We start from the raw sequence: 24,233 nt of genomic DNA on the forward strand, positions 1-24,233 counted from the left end.
CATTCAGTATGATATTGGCTGTTGGTTTGTCATAAATAGCTTTTATTATTTTGAGATAAGTTCCATCAATACCTAGCTTATTGAGGGTTTTTAGCATAAAGAGCTGTTGAATTTTGTCAAAGGCCTTCTCTGCATCAATTGAGACAATCATGTGGTTTTTGTCTTTGGTTCTGTTTATGTGGTGAATTACGTTTATAGACTTGCATATGTTGAACCAGCCCTGCATCCCCATGATGAAGCCTACTTGATCATGGTGGATAAGCTTTTTGATGTGTTGTTGCAATCGGCTTGTCAGTATTTTATTGAAGATTTTTGCATCTATGTTCATCATGGATATTGGCCTGAAGTTTTCTTTTCTTGTTGAGTCTCTGCCGGGTTTTGGAATCAGGATGATGTTGGTCTCATAAAATGATTTGGGAAGAATTCCCTCTTTTTGTATTGTTTGGAATAGTTTCAGAAGGAATGGTACCAGCTCCTCTTTGTATGTCTGGTAGAATTCAGCTGTGAACCCATCTGGACCTGGGCTTTTTCTGGGTGGTAAACTCTTAATTGCTGCCTCAACTTCAGACCTTGTTATGGGTCTGTTCAGGGTTTTGGCTTCTTCCTGGTTTAGGCTTGGGAGGTGGCAAGTGTCCAGGAATTTATCCATTTCTTCCAGGTTTATTAGTTTGTGTGCATAGAGTTGTTTGTAATAATCTCTGATGATGGTTTGAATTTCTGTGGAATCTGTGGTGATATCCCCTTTATCGTTTTTTATTGCATCAATTTGGTCATTCTCTCTTTTCTTTTTTATTAATCTGGCTAGTGGTCTGTCTATTTTGTTGATCTTTTCGAAAAACCAGCTCCTGGATTTATTGATTTTTTGAAGGGTTTTTTGTGTCTCTATCTCTTCAGCTCTGCTCTGATCTTAGCTATTTCTTGTCTTCTGCCAGACTTTGAGTTTTTTTTTATCTTGCTCCTCTAGCTCTTTCAGTTTTGATGAAAGGGTGTCAATTTTTGATCTCTCCTTGCTTCTCATGTGGGCACTTATTGCTATATATTTTCCTCTAGAGACTGCTTTAAATGTGTCCCAGAGATTCTGGTAAGTTGTGTCTTCATTCTCGTTGGTTTCGAAGAACAACTTTATTTCTGTTTTCATTTCATTGTTTATCCAGTCAACATTCAAGAGCGAGTTGTTCAGTTTCCATGAAGCTGTGGGATTCTGGGTTAGTTTTTGAATTCTGAGGTCTAACTTGATTGCACTGTGGTCTGAGAGACTGTTTGTTACGATTTCCATTCTTTTACATTTGCTGAGGAGTGCTTTACTCCCAATTATGTGGTCAGTTTTAGAGTAGGTGTGATGAGATGCTGAGAAGAATGTATATTCTGTGGATTTGGGGTGGAGAGTTCTGTAAATGTCTATTTGGTTTGCTTGGTCCAGGCCTGAGTTCAAGTCCTGGATATCCTTGTTAATTTTCTGTCTGGTTGATCTGTCTAATGTTGACAATGGGGTGTTAAAGTCTCCCACTATTATTGTGTGGGAGTCTAAGTCTCCTTGTAAGTCATTAACAACTTGCCTTATGTATGTGGGTGCTCCTGTATTGGGTGTGTATATATTTAGGATCGTTAGCTCTTCTTGTTGCATTGATCCTTTTACCATTATGTAATGCCCCTCTTTGTCTCTTATGATCTTTGTTGCTTTAAAGTCTAATTTATCAGAGATGAGAATTGCAACTCCTGCTTTTTTGTGCTCTCCATTTGCTTGGTAAATCTTCCTCCATCCCTTTATTTTGAGCCTTTGTGTATCCTTGCATGTGAGATGGGTTTCCTGGATACAGCACACCGATGGGTTTTGGCGTTTTATCCAATTTGCCAGTCTGTGTCTTTTGATTGGGGCATATAGTCCATTTACATTTAGGGTTAATATCGTTATGTGTGAATTTGATACTGCCATTTTGGTGCTAGCTGGGTGTTTTGCCCTTTAGTTGAGCTGGTACTTGTTGTTCCTTTATATGTGTAGAGCCTTTTTCAGGAGCTCTTGTAGAGCTGGCCTGGTGGTGATGAAATCTCTGAATACTTGCATGTTCCCAAAGGATTTTATTTTTCCTTCACTTATGAAGCTTAGTTGGCTGGATAGGAGATTCTCGGTTGAAAGTTCTTTTCTTTAATGATGTTGAATATTGGCCCCCACTCTCTTCTGGCTTGTAGGGTTTCTGCTGAGAGATCTGCTGTGAGTCTGATGGGCTTCCCTTTATGGGTAACCCGACCTTTCTGTCTGGCTGCCCTTAGTATTTTCTCCTTCATTTCAACCCTGGTGAATCTGACGATTATGTGCCTTGGGGTTGCTCTTCTTGACGAATATCTTTGTGGTGTTCTCTGTATTTCCTGGACTTGAATGTTTGCCTGCCTTGCTAGGTTGGGGAAGTTTTCCTGGATAATATCCTGAAGAGTATTTTCCAGCTTGGATTCATTCTCTTCGTCTCATTCAGGTACGCCTATCAAACGTAGATTAGGTCTTTTCACATAATCCCACATTTCTTGGAGACTTTGTTCATTCCTTTTTACGCTTTTTTCTCCAGTCTTGCCTTCCCGTTTTATTTCATTGAGTTGGTCTTCGACCTGTGATATCATTTCTTCTGCTTGGTCAATTCGGCTATTGGTACTTGTGCATGCTTCGCGAAGTTCTCGTGTTGCGTTTTTCAGCTCAATCAATTCACCTATATTCCTTTCTTTTTTGTCCATTCTCGTTAGCATTTCGTCAAATCTTTTTTCAAGATTCTTAGTTTCTTTGCATTTGGTTAGAACATGTTCTTTAAGTTCATAGAAGTTTCTTACTACCCACCTTCTGATGTCTGATTCTGTCATTTCATCACACTCGTTCTCCCTCCAACCTTGTTCCCTTGCTGGTGAGGAGTTGTGATCCCTTGTAGGAGGAGAGGTGTTCTGGTTTCGGGGGTTTTCATCCTTTTTGCACTGGTTTCTTCCCATCTTTAAGGATTTATCCACCTGTTGACTTTGTAGTTGCTGGCTTTCAGATTGGGTCTCAAATCTTTCAGATTGACGTTCTGTTTATTGATGATGAGGTTATTTCTGTTTCTTGGTTTTCCTTCTGCCAGTGTGGCCCCTCTGCTGTAGGTCTGCTGAGGTTCACTCCAGGCCCTGCTTGCCTGGGGTTCACATGCAGCAGCTGCTGAACAGTAAGGGTTGTTACCAGTTTTCTTCTTCTTCTATTTTTGTCCCAGAAGGATACCCGCCTAGTTTCAATCTGATCTCTCCTTTATGAGGTGTCTCTTTGGATATATAGGGGTCAGGGAGCTGCTTGAGGAGATGGTCTCTTCTTTATAGGAGCTCAAATGGTGATCTATGAGCTCTGTTGTTGTTCATTCAGAGTTGCTGGTCAGGTACATTTAGGTCTGCTGCAGCAGAACTCATAAACTGCTTTTTGTTCCCAGGTGCTCTGTCCCAGGGATTTAGGGCTTTATTTATGAGTTTCCTTTATGCTACCGCCTTCTTTTTTTTTTTTTTCCTTCAGACCTGCCCTGCCCAGCAAGGAGGCAGCCTAGTCACTGTCGGCCTATAGAGGCTTTGCTGAGCTGCTGTGGGCTCCGCCCTGTTGCCGAGTGAACTTCCCTGCTGTCCTGTTTATATGGGTGTAGTTAGAACTGCTTTGGCGATGGTGGCCCGCCTCTGTTGAGGCGGAGTCTCTCTGCTGTGGCGGGTTGCCTTGGCAATGGCGGGCTGCCTCAGCATTGGCCGGCTACCTCCATCCTGGCGGCTGCTTCAGTAATGGTGGACGCCCCTCCCCCACAGAGCTGGACTGTCCTGGGTTCAGCTTCGCTTGCTGTGAAAGTCTCTATCCAGAATTTCTGGTTGTTGTTCTTTTGTGGGGGTGGGACCAGCCGAGCCTGATCGCCTGGGTCCCTGCCTCAGCTCCTTTTTTAAGTTGGTGTTCTAGTCACCTGTTGAAGAGGCTCCGGGGTCTGTTCGTTTTCCCCTGCGGCCACTCACTGCGCTGGCCTAAACGGCGGCATTGAGGTTTGTGGCGCTTTTTTTTTTTTTTTTTTTGCCCTGGAATCTACTGTCCTGGTTCTCTGCTCAGTCCCCTTTTTAAACAGACGAATGGGCGACTTTCTGTGGCTCCAATCACCAGCCAAAAGGGCACCCGGACCAGTGTATTTTGTACGGAGAACCGGAGAAGTGCTGCTCCGGGGCGCTAACAAAGCAGCCGCGCGGGGCAAAGCAGCGGTGCCGGCCGGCACAGCCGCGCTGGCCGAAACAGCTGCGCTGGTGACCGTGGAGCTCCTCTGCCTGGGAATTTCCTAGTCTGTGGGCAACAAAAATGCGGGGTCCACTTACCCTCTGCGCTTTCACAGGGAGCTGCAATCCTGAGCTGTTCCTAAACTGCCATCTTGGATTGAAAAACCCAAAGTAATTTATAGATTCAATGCTATCCCCATCTAGCTACCAATGACTTTCTGCACAGAACTGGAAAAAACAACGTTAAACTTCATATGGAACCAAAAGAGAGCCCGCATAGCCAAGTCAATTCTAAGCAAAAAGAACAAAGCTGGAAACATCACACTACCTGACTTCAAACTATACTACAAGGCTACAGTAATCAAAACAGCATGTTACTAGTACCAAAACAGGGATATAGACCAATGAAACATAACAGAGGACTCAGAGGCAACGTCACACATCTAAAACCATCTGATCTTTCACAAACCTGACAAAAACAAGCAATGGGGAAAGGATTCCCTGTTTAATAAATGGTGTGGAGAAAACAGGCTAGCCATTGTGCAGAAAGCAGAAACTGGATCTCTTCCTGACACCTTACACTAAAATTAACTACAGATGGATTAAAAACTTAAGCATAAGACTGAACATCATAAAAACCCTAGAAGAAAATCTAGGCAAAATCATTCAGGACATAGGCATAGGCAAGGACTTCAAGACCAAAACACCAAAAGCATTGGCAACAAAAGCCAAAATAGACAAATAGGACCTAATTAAACTCCAGAGCTTCTGCACAGCAAAAGAAACAATCATTAGAGTGAACTGGCTACCAATGGAATGGGAAATGTTTTTTGCAATCTACCCATCTGACAAAGAGCTAATATCCAGAGCCGACAAAGAAATAAAACAGATTTACAAGAAAAAAACAAGCCCATTCAAAAGTGGGTGAAGGATATGAACAGACACTTTACAAAAAAAGACATATATGAGGCCAATAAACATATGAAAAAATATTCATCATCACTGGCCATTAGAGAAATGAAAATCAAAACTACATTGATATACTATCTCATGCCACTTAGAATGGTGATCATTAAAAAATCTGGAGACAACAGATGCTGGAGAGGATATGGAGAAATAGGAACAATTTTACACTGTTGGTGGGAACGTAAATTAGTTCAACCATTGTGAAAGACAGTGTGGCAATTCCTCAAGGACCTAGAAATAGAAATTCCATTTGACCCAGCAATCCCATTACTGGGTATATATCCAAAGGATTATAAATTGTTCTATTATAAGGACACATGCACATGAATGTTCACTGCTGCACTGTTTACAATAGCAAAGACTTGGAACCACCCAAATGCCCATCAATGATAGACTGGACAGGCAAAGCGTCGCACATATACACCATGGAATACTCTGGTCACATGATTTCTTCTACGTACACTTCATCTTGTGGCAGCTTTAACCACAGGTTAGAGGTTGTTTCAATATTTGCTCAATTGACTGTGAGCAAGAGTATACAGGGCTCAGCAAAACTGTGGTACACTGGGACTGCATAAAAGTAACGTAGAAAATGGTAGGAAATAAAATGATTATGCCCACAACTTTAGGAAAAATACCTGGCAGAAAGAAATGATGCTGAGAGACTAGCATGCACAAAAGTCAAGGAAGAGCAAAGTTTTAAATACGTAGTTAAGCATCCCTGAAGATTCTAAATGTATTGGATTCTGATGAAAGAAAACAACTTTAGATCAGAACTTTACTGAGGATGATCCTCCAGTGGAATAAAAAATACAGAAGAGAGCAGAGAAGTCACCTTTAGTGTTGCACAGGGCTAAAAAATTCCACAAGCCGAGGAAATCTTTCAAACTACTGTGGCACACAAATAAAAATGCTCACAAAAGGTAGTTAAGCATCTCACTTATAACCACCTTTCATGCAGTGTGGGGGTTCTGTAAACACAGGCTGAAAAGGCAAATGCAACTTTATAAGCTTTTATTGCATGGCAGGTACCTCAAATAAGACCTAACCATTGGGTTTCATTTGCTGCAACTTTCAAAAGTACTAAATAAAAGAGCTATCACAAAAGCCTCTGATTCAGATTTAGCTTAGGGTGGCTTCATTAGCCTGCATTCCTGAACTCTCTTTTTCTCCTTGCTCTTTTCTTTCCTGGCAAAGACAAGAGACTTCTTCAGATGGTATGTTCAGGAGAGGAATTGAATATACCTACTTTAGTCCTTCTATTTTTCGAGCTAGCTATCTGTAGAAGGTATACATTCAGTTTCACTTTTCTATGTTTTAGTTTTTATTTTATTTTTAAGTGAAAGCAAGTTTATTGAGAAAGTAAAGGAGTAAAGAATGGCTACTTCATAGACAGGGCAGCCTGTTTTAGGTTTAATGCAGTCACAGGCTCTTGCAAGGAGAGACTTCCCATTATCTACTGCTGCTTATGACTGGGTATGTCAGTTTTGAAAAACTCACTTACACAACAATATGAGTAGCATGACTATCATGAGTCACGTAAATAGCAAAATGATCAGCTTTGTCAGTAATAAATATGCTATTTTTTAACCTGCTTTACTTTTTATTTTTAAATTGATTCTAATTTGTCCAGCAAATGAGGGCTGTTACGTATTTACTACCACAAAAGCCCAACACCTACCACTTCCAGATCATCTTATGTTATATATTCCTCCTCTCCTTCTGCTCCTACTCTGTTCTTGCCACATGCTGGTACCTGACATTGCAGTCACCAAAAGTGACCCATAATTCTCCATGCACACCTCACATTTTGTGCCCTTGTTCAAGTTAATCCAGTCGGAACATTATTCTCATAGAAAAGCTGTTCATCTTTTATGACTCACTACAAAGGCAACTTCCTTTTCTCCTTGACCTGTTCTCAAGACAGAATTAGCATGTCCCATATGTACCCAGTGCTCTCTAGGACATACACGTTGCCTACTTGGTATGGTTAGGTGTAAACCTGCCGTCTTAGCTTGGGCTGTCATAACACAGCACTGTGGACTTGTTGGTCAAAAGCCAGAAACGTATTTTCTCACAGATTTGGAACCTGGAAGTCCAAAATCAGGGAACCAGCATGGCCAGATTCTGGGGATGACCCTCTTCCTGGCTGGTATAGGACTGCTTTCTTACATTGTTCACATGACGGAGATGAAAAAGAGCAAGTTCTCTGGTGTCTCTTCTTATAACGCTAATCTTGTTAGATCAGGGCTCTACCCTCATGACTTTGTTTTATTTTAATTACTTCTATAAAAGCCCAAGTTCAAAATACAGTCAGTCATACCGGGGGGTTGGGGCTTCAACCTATGAATTGGGGACAGGGAGCACTGTTCAGTCCATAGCGTTTATTTTTCAATGCAAGAATATTATAAACTTCATAAGGGCATAGATTTTCTCATGTAACTTTGTTTATCTCACAGCCACCAGCATAGCTCTGGATGGATGATCAGAAACACTGTTTTCTTATGGATACCTACCATCTTCAACCAAATGCTAATCACAAATATTAAAGCTATCGCATATCTCTTTCTGTCCTAGTCTTTTTGTGCTGTGACCTTTATATATTAGAAATATGTTACTATACATCTGTTCAAAAGGTATGTCTTTCATAATTATGCAGGAAGAAGCATAATCAAAATTAAAAATAGAAATAAAGGTGAAAAGTAAATCACAAAAGCGAAGCCAAGAAAAGCATTTAAAGAATGGCTCACACTAAGAAAAAGACAAAGTGCTTCTTTCATTGTGTCACAGTAAGAAACACTGAAGGTAAGTAAATAAATGTGGTGCTGTTTAATACAGAGCTGACAGCCTGTAACAGAGGAACCCATTTTATTTCTCTGCATTTCCCATGACACTGACTACCTTTCTTGTTGCTAACATTTTACAGCATTTTATTAAATAATGTTCCAGGTATCCTGAAATTTCTAGAGTACAACAGAAAATGTGGTTTACTTCTATCATGTAAATCGCTGTTAAACTAAAGATTAAATGAAAGTTTGAAATAAGTAGAAAGTGTTTGTTATGACATGGGACTTTTTTTTTTATAATAAATTAACAGAGAATATACTAACTTTAGAAAGAAAAGAAGAAAAGTATTTTTTTGGAAAGTACTAATGTTTTCAAACCAAGTTTATAAAATGATTTCAATATTTTAGGCTGATTCCCAAAAGATCTATTTTTCAAAATTTTGTAATTTCTGCTGGAATTCTCCTCTGAGATCTTACTGCTTCTGAGAGACAGAGTTCATGATATTTGTAATATTCCAAGGCATTTAAAACCATGCTAGATAAAAATCCTTTACAAAATATGATGTGAAAACATGATTGTTTTCTTATTAACAACCAAAAATTACCAAATGTATTTTTGATGTTTAGCTTTTGGTTCAATTTATTATCTGTATTCTTTTTGGTTTATTATAATACACTTAAGTGTAACTTATCATCTCTTCTTCCTGCTTATCTTTACCAAACATGTATATTGTTTTGGCATTGGTTGTTTCTATATTGATTGTTTTCTATATTGATTGTTACAATGTCAGCAAATGAGTCAAGCAATCTGGAATCTTGGAGTCATTCTTCAGTTTTTGTCCTTATATGCTATATTCAATCTATCGCACAGTTTTGTGGATGTTTTACATTAAATATTTCTTGATTTTTCCCACTCTTTTATATCCCTATGTAAGTGTCAACAATTAAGGACATTATATCTTATCTGGATTACTAAAAGAACTTTCCCTTATTCTCACAGCTTTATCTGCCCCCTATTTTCTATCAATGTATTAACCCACCTAGCTATTGGCAGGGTGTTTTGTCTAAAATAAGAAACATCATGTTAATCCTCTGATTTAAAATAATGGTGGATCCTCTTTACTAATAACATGAAGTTACATTCATTAGTATGGCATAAAATACTCTCCAAAATCCAGTAGTTTTCTGCATTTCCAGTCCCATCTATCATGTCTCTCCTTCATAACCTGCACTTCAGGTAAGGTAATCCTCTTTAGTTCCCTGAAAATACACTTCTTATGACTTCCTTCATATTATGTTTGGCTGGACTTCCTTCTGTCTGCTGATCGTCCTCACATTCATTCACACTTTAATGTCTCTGTCAAACTTTTTCTCTTCTTTGAAGGCTTGCCATCTTATGCCAACCAATGTCAGATAATTTATAATATTTGTCATATCCTATTAGCTTAAATTTTTTATTCCATTTCTTCTGAACTCTACCAGTTCACGGTTTATTTATTTTTGTCTTGCCATATTTTCCCTAAATTCTTGTATCTGTGCCTTAGTTCCTTATTTTTTAATTATGATTTCTGTATTGTTTTGTATATTCATGACCATATGTATGGTTATACTTTTCATTTACGGTAGGAAAAAATTTTTTCTGGCTAAGATTTTTACTTGCCATCTGCCTTTCTTGTTCCCTTTCTTCTTTTACCGCAAAACATCTTATGTTCCTGTAGGTTTCTTTGTGATTATGACTTACCTTTCTTTTTGAACAGAGAAGCTTATATTGAGGAGAAAAAGACAGAGTCTAGTTTCTGGCCAGCAAGAATTCTCTGTGATACAGATATGCGCGCACACGTGTGTGTGCGTGTGTGTGTCTGTGTGTGTGTGTGTCGGAGGGAGAGAGAAAAGAGACATCATTTAGACTTCACTCCTAAAGTTTAGAAATCACAAGTTACCTCACAGTGTGTTCTTTTTCCCCATGGTTCATCTACAAACCTGTTTCTGTAAATTCGACTTTATTTCTTTCAGGTAAGTTTTACAAGCAAGATATTGCAATGATTTTCATTGCTCTAAATAAGGTTTTTTGTTTTTGTTTTTGTTTGCCTTTAGGTATGTGCCACATTTCTCAAAGTATGATTTTCTACTAGCATTATTTGATGTCATCAGTGATGAGCGTCATCTCTCAATGTCATGTGACACTTCTTTTTAACCTTGATTGCTTCTGTAGTCCAGATATATAGTTATCTATCAATTTGAGGAAGATATTTGGGTTTCTTATTCATGGTCTTCTACACACTTTAAGTGATTTCTGAAAACGGAAGTGGGAAATGTCATCTTTCCTTTGCTGTATTAAATAAAAACAATTATACCATATTACAATTATTATTACAAGTGAAATTGATCTTGCAGCTTTAGAGTATCCTGAGGATAGAAAATATCTATATTATGTATTCTTTTAATTCACAGTTTAAATTATAGATTATGCTATACTGAAACTGTTTAATGAATCCTAACTGATGAATCAGTGGCAATATAAGTTGAAGCCATGACAGCCAAAGTAAAAACATTGCAGCACAGATATAAAATAAAATGCGTATGATTTCCAGGAATCAGTTTATCTTGTAGGCTTTACTCAACTGTAGTTTTGTATTTTTTTAAATCAACTTACTATTATTTCTTTTAAATCTGAAGTTTGTGGTAAGCCTGTAAGTCATTCAACCCTATTACTTGGATTTTCTTCTCCAGGCAGAATTCCTTTATGAAAGCATGGACTTTCAAAAGCAGTTGCCAAATGTTGATGTCCCTTTTCTGAGCCTGTAAAAGAAAGTGTATTTTTTCCTTTGCCATATTAAGATATACAAGATATTTACCTCTGTTACGCTGAGTTTTAGCCACCATTTTGAACTGATTAGAAAATTATATTTTTAGGCTCCAAAGTGTCTGTAACACATATGCCTTTTCTGTAGAATGTTTTGATTCTATTGTAGGAAATATAGCACAATGACTAAGAGCATAGGCTCTGAAATCAGATATTCTTTGTTTGCAATTCAGATTCTACTACATCCTATTCACCTTATACATGGCATTTAACCATGATATGTCTTAGTTTCCTTAGTTATAAGGAATACCTAATACACAGGGTTATTTATACTGTTCTTGCATGTAAATGTTAAATACTAGAGTCAAAGTATGTTTTCTCAGCTAAATTGCCCAAACCTTATTTTACTGTTGGCTCCGTAATATTTTATTCAGAAGTGATTTTTAAATTCAGAGATTAGCCAATTATAGAAAATATAATCAAGGATGCAGAGGTTTACTACTAATAATAATGTCTTATCATTTTTTTTCTCCTAAAATTATTTCGGAGTCTCTATTCATCCCACACATTCTGTTCCAGCTATTCAGTTCCAAAGATTTTGGGCAATGTCAGTCTCTCACTGAGCCATTTCTCCACAGAACAAAACAGTTATGTGTATTTGACTTTGAATAATGTAGATATAATCAACCTATAATTAAAACATATTTCTGTTTAATGATCAAACATCCTTTTTAAACTTTTGAGTATACATCTTTAACCTTATAAAAAGTGGGTAATCTCAGCACTTTGGAAGGCCAAGGCAGGCAGATCACCTGAGGTCAGGAGTTCAAGCCCACCTTGGCCAACATGGCGAAACCCTGTTTCTACTAAAAATACAAAAATTGGCTGGGTATGGTGGTACAAACCTGTAATCACAACTACTCAGGGGGCTGAGGCAGGAGAATTGTTTGAACGTGGGAAGCAGAGGTTGTAGTGAGCTGAGATCATACCAGTGTGCTCCAGTCTGGGTGACAGAGAGAAACTCCATCTCAAACACGAAATAAAAACAAACCCCAAAAAGCAAAACAAGTGAACCAAGTTCAGTATTATGATATGGTAAGAAGTTTACTTACAAATAAATTGTTCTTATTGCTGTTTATAAAGAATTAACAGCTGTATCTATAATGAATATATGTGTTTATTTTATAAACCTTATGAACACATAAAAAGAAAATATGTACAGACATATATTTTATATTAAGATAATCTGCCACTTTGCTTTTATACACACACACACACACACACACACACACACACACACACACACACATATGGGGATAGCATTGAATCTATAAATTACTTTGGGCAGTATGACCATTTTCACAATATTGATTCTTCCTCACCATGAGCATGGAATGTTTTTCCATCTATTGTGTCCTCTCTTATTTCCTTGATCAGTGGTTTGTAGTTCTCCTTGAAGAGATCGTTTATATCCTTTGTTAGTGATATTCCTAGGTTATTTTTCCTCTTTGTAGCAATTGTAAATGGGAGTTAGCTCATGATTTGGCTCTCTGTTTGTCTATTGTTGGCATATAGAAATGCTTGTGATTTCTGCACGTTAATTTTGTAGCCTGAGATTTTGCTGTAGTTGCTTATCAGTTTCAGGAGATTTGGGGCTGAGACGATGGGTCTTCTAAATATACAATCATGTCATCTCCAAATAGAGACAATTTGACTTCCTCCTTTCCTAACTGAATATCCTTTATTTATTTATTTTTTTTCTTGCCTGATTGTTCTGGCTAGAACTTCCAATTCTATATTGAATAGGAGTGGTGAGAGAGGGCATCCTTGTCTAGTGCCAATTTTTAAAGGAAATGTTTTTAGTTTTTGCCCATTCAGTATGATATTAGCTGCAGGTTTGTCATAAATAGTTTTTAGTATTTTGAGATACATTCCATCAATACCTCGTTTATTAAGGGTTTTTAGCATAAAGTGCTGTTGAATTTTGTTGAAGGCATTCTCTGCATCTATTGAGATAATCATGTGGCTTCTGTCTTTGGTTCTGTTTATGTGGTGGATTATGTTTACAGATTTGTGTATGTTGAGCCAGCCTTGCATCCCTGGAATGAAGCCTACTTGATTGTGGTGGATAAGTTTTTGGTGTGCTGTTGGATTCGGTTTGCCAGTATTTTACTGAAGTTTTTGCATCAATGTTCATCATGGATATTGGTCTGTAGCTTTCTTTTTTAGTTGTGTCTCTGCCAGGTTTGGTATCAGGATGATGTTGTCTCATAGAAAGTTAGGGTGGATTCCCTCTTTTTGTGTTGTTTGGAATAGTTTCAGCAGGAATGGTACCAGTTCCTCTTTGTACATCTGTAGAATTTGGCTGTGAACTCATCTGGACTTGGACTTTTTTTGATTGGTAGGCTATTAATTGCTGCCTCAACTTCAGACCTCATTATTGGTCTATTCAGGGTTTCAGCTTCTTCCTGGCTTAGGCTTGGGAGTGTGCAAGTGTCCAGGAATTTATCCATTTCTTCCAAATTTACTGGTTTATGTGCATAGGGCTATTTGTAGTAATCTCTATGGTAGTTTGTATTTCTGAGCAATTGGTAGTGCTCTCCCCTTTTTTGTTTTTTATTACATCTATTCAATTCTTCCCTCTTTTCTTTTTTATTAGTCTAGCTAGTGGCCTATTTTGTTGATCCTTTTAAAACATCAGCTCCTGGATTTGTTGATTTTTTTAAGGGTTTTTTGTGTCTCGACCACCTTCGGTCCTGCTCTGATCTTAGTTACTTATTGTCTTCTGTTTGATTTTGAGGTTTTTTTTTTTTTTCCTTGCTCCTCTAGCTCTTTCAATTTTAACAGTAGGGTGTTGATTTTAGATTTTTCCTTGTTTCTCATGTGGGCATTTATTGCTATAAATTTCCCTCTAGACACTGCTTTAAATGTGTCCCAGAGATTCTGGTATGTTGTGTCTTCATTCTCGTTGGTTTTAATGAACATTTTTATTTCTGCCTTCATTTCATTGTTTATCCATTCATCATTCAGGAGCAAGTTGTTCAGTTTCCATGTGATTGTGTGGTTTTGAGTGCTTTTCTTAATCCTGAGTTTTAACTTGATTGCACTATGGTCTGAGAGACTGTTATGACTTCCGTTGTTTTCTATTTGCTGAGAAGTGATTTACTTCCAATTATGTGGCCAATTTTATAATAAGTGTAATGTGGTGCTGAGAAGAATGTGTATTCTGTGGATTTGGGGTGGAGTGTTCTGTAAATGTCCATTGGGTCTGCTTGGTCCAGATCTGTGCTCAAGTCCTGGATATCCTCATTGACTTTCTGTCTCGTTGATCTGTCCAATATTGTCAGTGGAGTGTTAAAGTCTCCCACTCTTATTGTGTGGGAGTCTAAGTCTCCTCGTAGGTTGTTGAGAACTTGCTTTATGTATCTGGGTGCTCCTGAATTGGGTGCATATATATTTAGCATCATTAGCTCTTCCTGTAGCATTGATTATTTTACCATTATACAATGCCCTTCTTTGTCTCTTTTGATCTTTGTTGGTTTAAAGACCATTTTATCAGAGACTAGGATTGCTACCCCTGCTTTTTTTTTTTTTTGCTCTCCATTTGCTTGGTAAATCTTCCATCCCTTTATTTTGAGTCTGTGTGAGTCTTTGGATGTGAGATGGGTCTCCTAAATACAGCACACTGACGGGTCTTGACTTTTTATCCAGTTTGCCAGTCTGTGTCTTTTGATTGGTGTGTTTAGACCATTTACATTCAACGTTAATATTATGTTTGAATTTGATCCTGCTATTTTGTTACTGGTTGGTTGTTTTGCCCATTAGTTGATGTGGTTTCTTCATTGCGTCATTGTTCTTTACTGTTTGGTATGTTTTTGCAGTGGCTGATACTGGTTGTTCCTTTTCATGTTTCGTACTTCCTTCATGAGCTCTTGTAAGGCAGGTCTTGTAGCAATGAAATCTCTCAGCAATTGCTTCTCTGTAAAGGATTCTATTTCTCCTTCACTTACGAAGCTTAGCTTGGCTGGATATGAAATTCTAGGTTGAAGGTCCTTTTCTTTAAGGATGTTGAATATTGGTCCCCACTTCCTTCTAGCTTGTAGGGTTTCTGTGGAGAGATCTGCTGTGAATCTAATGGTCTTTCTTTTGTGGGTGACTCATCCTTTCTCTCTGGCTGCCCTTAGGATTTTTCCCTTCATTTCAACCCTGGTGAATCTGATGATTATGTGCCTTGGGGTTGCTCTTCTTGAGGGGTATCTTTGTGGTGTTCTCTCTATTTCCTGGATTTGAATGTTGGTCTGCCTTATTAGGTTAGGGAAGTTCTCTCAGATAATAACCTGAAGAGTGTTTTCCAGCTTGGATTCATTCTCCATGTCACATTTAGGTACGCCGATCAAGCGGAGATTAGGTCTTTTCACATAATTCCACAGTTCTTGGAGGCTTTATTTCTTCTCACTCTTTTTTCTCTAATCTTGCCTTCTCATTTTATTTCATTGATTTGATCTTCAACCTCTGATATTTTTCTTCTGCTTTATCTGGTATGTTGTGTCTTGTGTATTTGGCTGTTGAAATTTGTGTATGCCTCACAAAGTTCTTGTGCTGTGTTTTTCAGCTCCATCAAGTCATTTATGTTCTTCTCTAGGCTGGTTATTTTAGTTAGCATTTCATCTAACCTTTTTTCAAGGTTCTTAGTTTCTTTGCATTGGGTTAGAACATGGTCTTTTAACTCAGAGAAGTTTGCTAATACCCACCTTCTGAAGCCTGCTTCTGTCAATTTGTCAAACTCTTTCTCTGTCTTGTTTTGTTCCCTTGACAGTGAGGAGCTGTGATCTCTGGGAGGAGGAGAAGAAGTGTTTTGGTTTTTGATGGATTCGCCCTTTTTGCACTGTTTTTTCTTTCCCCCGCATCTTCATGGGTTTATCTCCCTTTGATCTTTGAAGTTGATGATTTTAGGAGGAATCTCTGAGTGTATGTGCTTTCTGTTGAGATTGGAGCTATATCTTTTTAGGCTTGTAGAGGCGCTGCTGGGATGCCTCAGATTCAGTCAGGCTGCTGCGTGGGTGTTCTTCCCCTGGAGTTTGTTTAGGCAGGTCAGATTAGCCCCGTCTTCCCAATGGAATCTCTCCTTCCCTGAGCTCAGCCTTCCCAGTTGGGATCAAACTGGTGTTTTCACTGGGAAGCTCTCTAGTGCTCTGGCTTCAGTTTGAGTTTTGTGAGGGTGGGGCCTGCCAGGCCTTATGACCAGTTTCCCTGCTTTCAACTCTACCTCTTTCTGTGGGATAGGTAGTTTCATTCGGCTGGCATTAGTCCACACTTCCTCCCAGGTCTGTGCCAACTTGTGGCACTGGGCGGGAGCTGTGGCTCAGATTTGCATCGACAACCCATGACACCCTTCAGTCCAGTGGGGCTCTCATGGACTGTGGGTTGGAGGAGGGATGAGGGAACCACAGGACCTGAATCAGAGGAACGAAGGGGTGAAGTCTCCGACTCTCTGAGCTGGCTGCACTTTCCAGGTGGGGACATGCCCCGCCCTGTCTCCATTCACCCTCCCTGGGCTACTCTCGCCCTGCTTCTCGGCTCTCCTTCCTTGGGCTATTTTCAGAATCCTACCAGTTCCACTGCAAGGAACCCGGCACCTCACTTGGTATCGTGAAGTCCTCTAGACCTCTGTGTCTCATTCGCTGGGAGCTGCATTACGGTGTTGCCTCCTCTTGGCCATCTTGGCATCCCCCCTACTTAAATTATATTATTTATACCAAATTTAGGCCTAAATATGTAATATGTAAAACTGGCATAATGCATTTGTCAGCTTATAATAACATCACAACATAGTATATTTTAAACTTTTTATTGACATGTAGCATACATACATACATACTTGTGTGTTACATATATACTGTTATGTTTATTGGACCCAGACCAATAAATGGCATGTTATTAGCACATGAGGAATCCCCATTGTGTTTTCTTCTAGCCATTAATCCTACCAAAGGGTTACTTGCACATGTGCCCTTTGAGCCTAAAGTAAAGTGAAAAAAATACTGATTTCTCACTTCTCAGATTAGTTATAACTCCTTTTGAACTTTAAATATAAGGCCTCATTACAAAATGTATTTCATGCTTAGCTTTATTTCCTAAATATTACATTTTTTTGTGAGACAATTATATTTTGCATGTCATATTTTATAATCATTCTTATACTGTTTATAGACATTTGGGTAGTTTCCACTTAGAATATTATGAATTATGTTACTATGAATATGTTAGCATGTCTTTTTGTCAACATATAAACTAATATCTATTTGAATAAAAACTTGAAATAGAATTGCTAAATCATATGTAAGTACTTATCTAGCTTTAGTAGATACTACTCAACAGTTTTTCCATTGTGAATGTACCATGATAAGGAATTCTCCATTGGGTTCTTGGGTCCTCTTGACTAATAACAGTTAGAACCCTCTCATAAAAATTCTAATATTGAAATTCAAAGGGAAGTCATATTATCTTTCTTTACTGATGATATGATTCTACAGTTAGAAAACCCTAAGGACTCCGCCCAAAGTCTCTTAGAACTGACAGATGACTTTAGTAAAGTTTTAGGATACAAAATCAATGTACAAAAATCAGCAGCATTTGTATACATCAATAATATGTAATCTCAGAGTCAAATCAGTAGTGCAGTTCCATTCACAATAGCCCCCCCCACACACATAAAAAAACCTAAGGATGCCTCTACCCAAGACAGTGAAAAATCTGCAATGAGAATTACAAAACATTAATGAAAAAAATCTGAGATGACATAAATAAATAGAAAAATATTTTATGCTTAGGGACAAGAATCAATTTTGTTAAAATGACCATACTGTCAAAGCAATTTATAGATTTAATACCATCCCTATAAAACTACCAATGTCTTTTTTCACAGAATTAGAAAAAAGAATTAAATTCATAAGAAACCAAAAAAGAGGTAGAATTGTCAAAACAGTCCAAAGCAAAAAGAAGAAAGCTAGAGACATTACACTACCTGATTTCAAATTATACTACAAGGCTACGGTGACCAAAACAGCATGGTACTAGTGTAAAAATAGATATATAGACCAATCGAAAAGGTTAGAGAACCCTGAAATAAAGCCACACACCTACAGCCACCTGCTCTTCAACAAAGTTGACAATAACAAGCAATGCAGCAAGGACTTCCTATTTAATCAATGGTACTGGGATAGCTGGCTATCCATATAAAGGAGATTGAAACTGGACACCTTTCTTTCATCATATACAAAAATTAACTCCAGATAGGTGAAATAATTAAATATAAGACCTAAAATAATAAAAATTCTAGAAGAAAACCTAGGAAATACCATTCTGGACATTGTCCTTCACAAAGGATTTATGACTAACTCCCCAAAAGCAATTACAATAAAAACAGAAATTGACAAGTTGAACCCAATTAAATGAAAGAGTTTTGGCACAGGAAAAGAAACTATTGACAGAGTAAACAGACAACCTAGAGAATGGGGGAAAATATTTGTAAACTATGCATTCAATAAAGACCTAATCAACAAGCAAAACCCAAATAAGTCCATGAAAAAAAAATAAGCAAAGAACATGAACAGAAACTTCTGAAAAGAAGATATACATACAGACAACAAATGTGAAAAAACGCTCATAATCACTAATTATTAGAGAGAAGCAAATCAAAACCATAACGAGGTGCCATCTCACACCAGTCAGTATGGCTATTACTAAAAAGTGAAAAGATGATAATGATGTTGCAGAGAAAGGGGAATGCTTATACGCTCTTGGTGGAAATGTAAATTAGCCACTATAGAAAGCAGTTTGGAGATTTCTCAAATAACTTAAAACAACTATCATTTGACTCAGCAATCCAATCAGTGGATATATAGCTAAAGGAAAATAAATTTTTCTACCCAAAATATACATGCACTTGTATGTTTATCATACCATTATTCATGATAACAAAGACATGGAATCAACCAAGATGTCCATCAATGTGGACTGGATTAAAAAATGAGGCACATATGCACCATGGAATACTGCGAAGTCATAAAATAGAATGAAATCATATCCTTTGCAGCAACATGTATGAAGCTGGAGGCCATTATTCTAAGCAAACTAAGACAGAAACAGAACACCGATACCACATGTTCTCTTTAAGTGGGAGCTAAACACTAAATACACATGTGCAGAAAGATGGGAACAACAGACGCTGGGGACTGCTTGGCAGGGAAGGTTGAGATGGTGCCTTGGGTTGGAAGACTACCTATTGAGTACTATGCTCACTTCCTGAGTGATGGGATCATTTTCACACCTAGCCTCAGTGACATGCAATTTACCCATGTAATATGCCTTCACATGTACCCTCTGAACCTAAAGTAAAAGTAGAAAAAATATTCACTTAAAAAAAAAGAGTTGCTGCAGGACTCAGGATTCAAAGCAGTTAGAATAATATTAAAACATCTTAGATTATTCATATATTGAAAAATCTATTATTTTTAGCAAAAGTGGAATTTAAAGGTTTGGATTTAAATTTTCAAAAATGTGATAATTTACATTAGAAAATACATAAATATCAATAGGTAAATGTTTTATCTAATACAATATTAGATATTTTATCAATGGGTAAATATTTTATCTATTTCACTTTCAATTTTATATTTCTGTCAGTAAAAAATATTATAATGTTATATCAAAATAAGCCAAAAAAGTGAGAGAAGTGTGGTTCAATGGATATAGTATCCTTACTCTTACAATTTATTAGTAAGAACTCTGTCATAACTAATGAGAGCTTTTTAGTTTATGGAAAGATTTTTTTAAGGTGCTATTAGAAAAGAATTGTGTTCCTATATTCATTTATTTATTTATTTTGAGATGGTGTTTTGCTTTTGTTGCCCAGGCTGGAGTACAATGGCTTGATCTCAGGTTGAGGTAACCCCTGCCACCCAGGTTCAAGCAATTCTCCTGCCTCAGCCTCCCAATTAGCTGGGATTACAGGCATGTGACACCATGCCCAGCTAATTTTGTAATTTTAGTAAAGACTGGGTTTCTCTACGTTGGTCAGGCTGGTCTCAAACTCCTGACCTCAGGTGATTCGCTAGCCTCAGCCTCCCAAAGTGCTGGGATTACAGGCATAAGCCACTGCGCCTGGCCTATTCATTTATTTTAAAAGCTGAATTTTATGGAATAGTTGCTGGACTCTGGGCAAGGTTCTCCCCAATCTCCTTCAAAAATAAAGAAACATTATATTAAACAGAGGAATATATTTAGATTCAATGTCTCTTTACAATTTCTGATAAGATAAAGTTAAATTTAAATGACTTTCAAAGTTCCCACTATAGCAATGCATTTATTTCCACAATTCAGAATTCTTGATATGCCTGCTATTAGCATAAGTTTTTTACAATTCAACTGGTGTAAACAGGGAATAAATCAATACTATAATCTCCAAACATGCTCCATGGGCCTTGAATCTAAAACCATCTGGACACTATGACAGTATTCTATTTATTACATACAAAAGCCTGGATTCTGCTGATGCATAAACAGTAATTAAACACACAAGCCAACCACGCATGCCAGTTTTGTGAGAACTATCCTCTGAGTATCTTAGAGTTTCCATGCCAATGAGCTTATTGAGAAATTGGCTAGTGATTAAAGATGAATGATTTATGTTTGCAAGTGAGGTTCATTTGCTGCTTACTGAAATATATTTGACACGTCTTTTTTATTTTTCTAGGATCCTTAGTCAGAAAGATATTTATTCTTAAGACAATATCTCAATTAATTTCAAATATGAGCCTAAAGTGGCAACATATAAAATCTCTAGTATTGTAATATCTTTTATCATAGAGCACGCCTCTTTACCTATATCCTCTTTGATAAGCAAGGGTACTTTGTGTGCTTTCGAGTATTGCTCTCACATTGCATATGTTGGAGAGAGTAGACATTTAGTATGTTTTTTCTTTATAATTTTGCTTCTGTAATTCATATCTTCTTTGGCTGGTCACAGCCTGTGCTCAAAGCAAGAGGACATGATGGATGAAAAAGAAAAAGAATGAAGGTATTTACAAAGAAGCCTGGCTGTACCTTTAGTTAATCAGCATTTTACTTTTTAAGGGTGGTTAGATTTCTCAGAATTTGTTGATTCCCAGAAGAAAGCAGATTTTGGGGAGAAGAGTCAGTTATGTGTAAAAATAAACTAGTAGTTACTGCTGGGGTTGTAAAAACACATAAGTTGTGTTTCAGAAAAGAGCAGATTTTTCAGTGTTATATTCTTATAGCTGTTGGAATCTGTTAATTCACTCATACCAACATAACATATAATTTGCTTTATAAATGCAGTAAAGTATAACTGAAAATATGACTGACCCTTTCATAACCTTAATGGTTCTATAAATACAGAACTGAAGTAATGTATAAAGCTGTTAAAATTAATTATGCCATTAAAATAAACTCCAAAGTACATTACATTATTACTGTAGTAACCTAACTATGAACTTCTCTGAGTCAGCAAAGTGAATCAATGGTGATGAATGATTATTACTGCTGAGAAGTGCATGAATTAAATGCTTGCCTGATTAGGAAGGTACTTTCTTCCAACATAAACAGGTTTGTCTTCATTGACTATTGTTTTCTGGCCTATGGTTCTTCTCTTTTATGAAGTTATTTGGTTTAGGGTGCTAAGCTTTGGCAGGCACATATTTGGCTAAAGCTGCTTCTCTTGTTAACTTCTTTTTGAAATTCTGACATCAACTTTTATTTATGGTATATTTTGATCAGAAGCTTTAGGATTATGTACAGATTTCTGAGTTTTCACCTGAACTGCATTTTCTTTAAGAGGGAGGTGCTTGCTGTCAATATCCTCAAAAACCATGTTAGTCAGTTTTAAACTCACCAAGGTTTCATCTCTGTATTGATGCACTATGTTGTCAAGGCCCTTGCTGAAAGTGGAAGAATTGCCTTGATTTCTCTACTCAGCATGGAGTAAATGTAAAACTACCTTAGATAAGATCCACAACCAAATTAGAATTTCTGCAACTTGATTTAACTAAGACTTCCATTTTTTGAACGATGTCCATAAACTTTTGGAACTCCATTATTTTGTCTATTGCTTCTGCTACAATTCTATCAGGTGAATTTTTTTCTAGGTCCTATTTCTCACCTTCTCATGGTAAAAAAAGAATTAATCTCTCCCTAGAGTCAGCAGAGAAGAGTCCGTCAGTGAATCAAATGTACAGAGAGGTGCAGACACATTAACTAAACGACTCACTCTCAACCAAAACTCACACTGCCCCATCCAAATATCTGCTTTGTCAAAATTATCAGTAATTTTATGACCTAGACCTTCATTGCTATTGTCTAATTGAAAGCATAAATACTAAATCTCTGAATCACAGGACCTACTATGCACTCTAAGATAGTAGTTGAAAGCTATTCCAGGAAAAAAAAATGTGTATATATATATATATATATATATATATATATAAAACATGCAGTGATTAAATAAGAGCCTGAATGTTTTCCATAACTGCTGAAACTACTTAAGATGCTGAATCTGTCTTAGAAATTCTTATATTAAGGACGTATAACATAAAAATCAGCAATAATTACCTATAGTCTAAGTTGAGAACTAACTAAATAAAATCTGCTAAAAACTGTAAAATGGACTAAATCAGCCCACAGTAAAATAAGCTGGCTAAACAAGATCTGAGAAATAAGAGGTGAAAACATTTTAGTAGGCAACACAATCAAAGTCCATAAGCTTTCCAGAGGGATGGTTAGTAATATATATTAATAGCCCTAAAAATATTCATGTACTTTGATCCTCAAATTTGATTTCTAAGTGTTTTTTCTAAGAGATTACAGATGTTCTCAAATATTTGAACCCATTTGGACCTTTAAATATCAAAGAAAATTAGAGACAACATAAATGCCAAATGTCATCTAAATGAAATTGTTATATTTAACAATATGAGGAAAATAACATGATTATAACTGAAGACTTGTGTTACAATACACAATGTTCTTGGCCAAAAGGAGAGAAGTTATAAAAGGGTTTTATAATATATTCTGCATGATTATTTGAGTGTAGTTGACAGGGACAAAACAATAAGTCATAAGTACTAAAAATGACACCCATCCTCACAATTATTAAAGGTGAGTCCTTAGAAAGGTTCTTTTAAAAAAAAATTAATAAATGTTGTAGGTCGTGCACAGGAATGAACATGAGAGATGCTGAGCAAATGGGGGGATCAAGTTCTTCTATAAAGTACAAGCATTTACCTTGAGAGAGAGAGACAGAGAGAGAGAGAGAGAGAGAGAGAGTGTTTGGTGGGAAGAGTCTGGGATCCTGTGTGTTAAGATAAGGAAAGAACAATAGTGCTGATGGCAGGTTTGTGGCTTGTGGAGAAAGGAAGAAGGAAAGTAAGCAAGATGAAGCTTTAATAATAAGAAAAGATAACTAAAGAGGCCTGCAGGGAAGGTCCATAGTCCTTGCCATGGTTATTTGATTTGGACTTTTCTGGACTTTTCTTTCTTATATTGTAGCAAAAGGCTGTACTTTATTTTCTTGTTTTGTAGCAAAGGGCTGAAATGTGATGACCCAGTTTATTTAAAACAATCCCATATATATGTGTGTGTGTGTGTGTGTGTGTGTGTGTGTGTGTGTGGTGTATATATATATGTGTGTGTGTGTCGTATATATATATGTGTGTGTGTGTGTGTGTGTGTAATTCTAGTTAATTCCTGGGTGACATTTTATTGTCAATCTGTATGATTTGTGTTCTCAAAATAAATATGCAACCTAAGGTCCTCCTAAAAGTTTTAATTGTTTTTATATTTAAAATATAGCCAAAGATAGTTATGTTGATTGACCACAATCTGATAAGATTAATACTAGATGATTAATGGACATTCCAGAAAGTCCAGTTTCTTCATTTCTTAATTTTTCATTTATGAATTAAATATGCTTTTTATTTTTATAGCACTGTTTGCACTTGGGAGATGAATAACAGAATAGAGGCCCAATAGCACATACTATGTAAGCCATGTTTTTTTCTTTTCTTTCTAACATTTTATTTTTATTTAAAATATCTGAGCTGAGTACGGTGGCTCATGCCTATAATTCCAGCACTTTGGGAGGCTGAGGTGGGCAGATCACCTGAGGTCAGGAGTTGGAGACCAGCCTGGCTAACATGGTGAAAACCCTTCTTTACTAAAAATACAAAAATTAGCAGGGCATGATAGCACATGTCTGTAATCTCAGCTACTGGGGAGGTTGAGGCAGGAGAACCCCTTGAACCCAGGAGGGGTTGGAGTTAACCAAGATGGCACCACTGAACTCTAGCTTGGGCTACAGAGCGAGGCTTCATGACAAAAAAAAAAAAAATCTGATCCAAAATTTTATCTCCTTTGTGAAGAAGTTA

At 37.2% G+C, this 24,233-nt stretch overlaps 1 long non-coding RNA gene across 1 annotated transcript; it reads left to right on the forward strand.

Annotated features, from left to right (window-relative positions):
• Nucleotides 1–11,723: 11,723 nt before the first annotated feature.
• Nucleotides 11,724–15,205, forward strand: LOC116531483. Its single transcript, XR_004260447.1, has 3 exons — nt 11,724–11,736; nt 11,794–11,798; nt 15,121–15,205. It is a non-coding gene; the product is annotated as an uncharacterized LOC116531483 (long non-coding RNA).
• Nucleotides 15,206–24,233: the final 9,028 nt, after the last annotated feature.

Source organism: Sapajus apella, unplaced genomic scaffold, assembly GCF_009761245.1.
Source record: "Sapajus apella isolate SASKATOON/1434 unplaced genomic scaffold, GSC_monkey_1.0 scaffold3, whole genome shotgun sequence".
Lineage (NCBI taxonomy): Eukaryota > Metazoa > Chordata > Mammalia > Primates > Cebidae > Sapajus > Sapajus apella.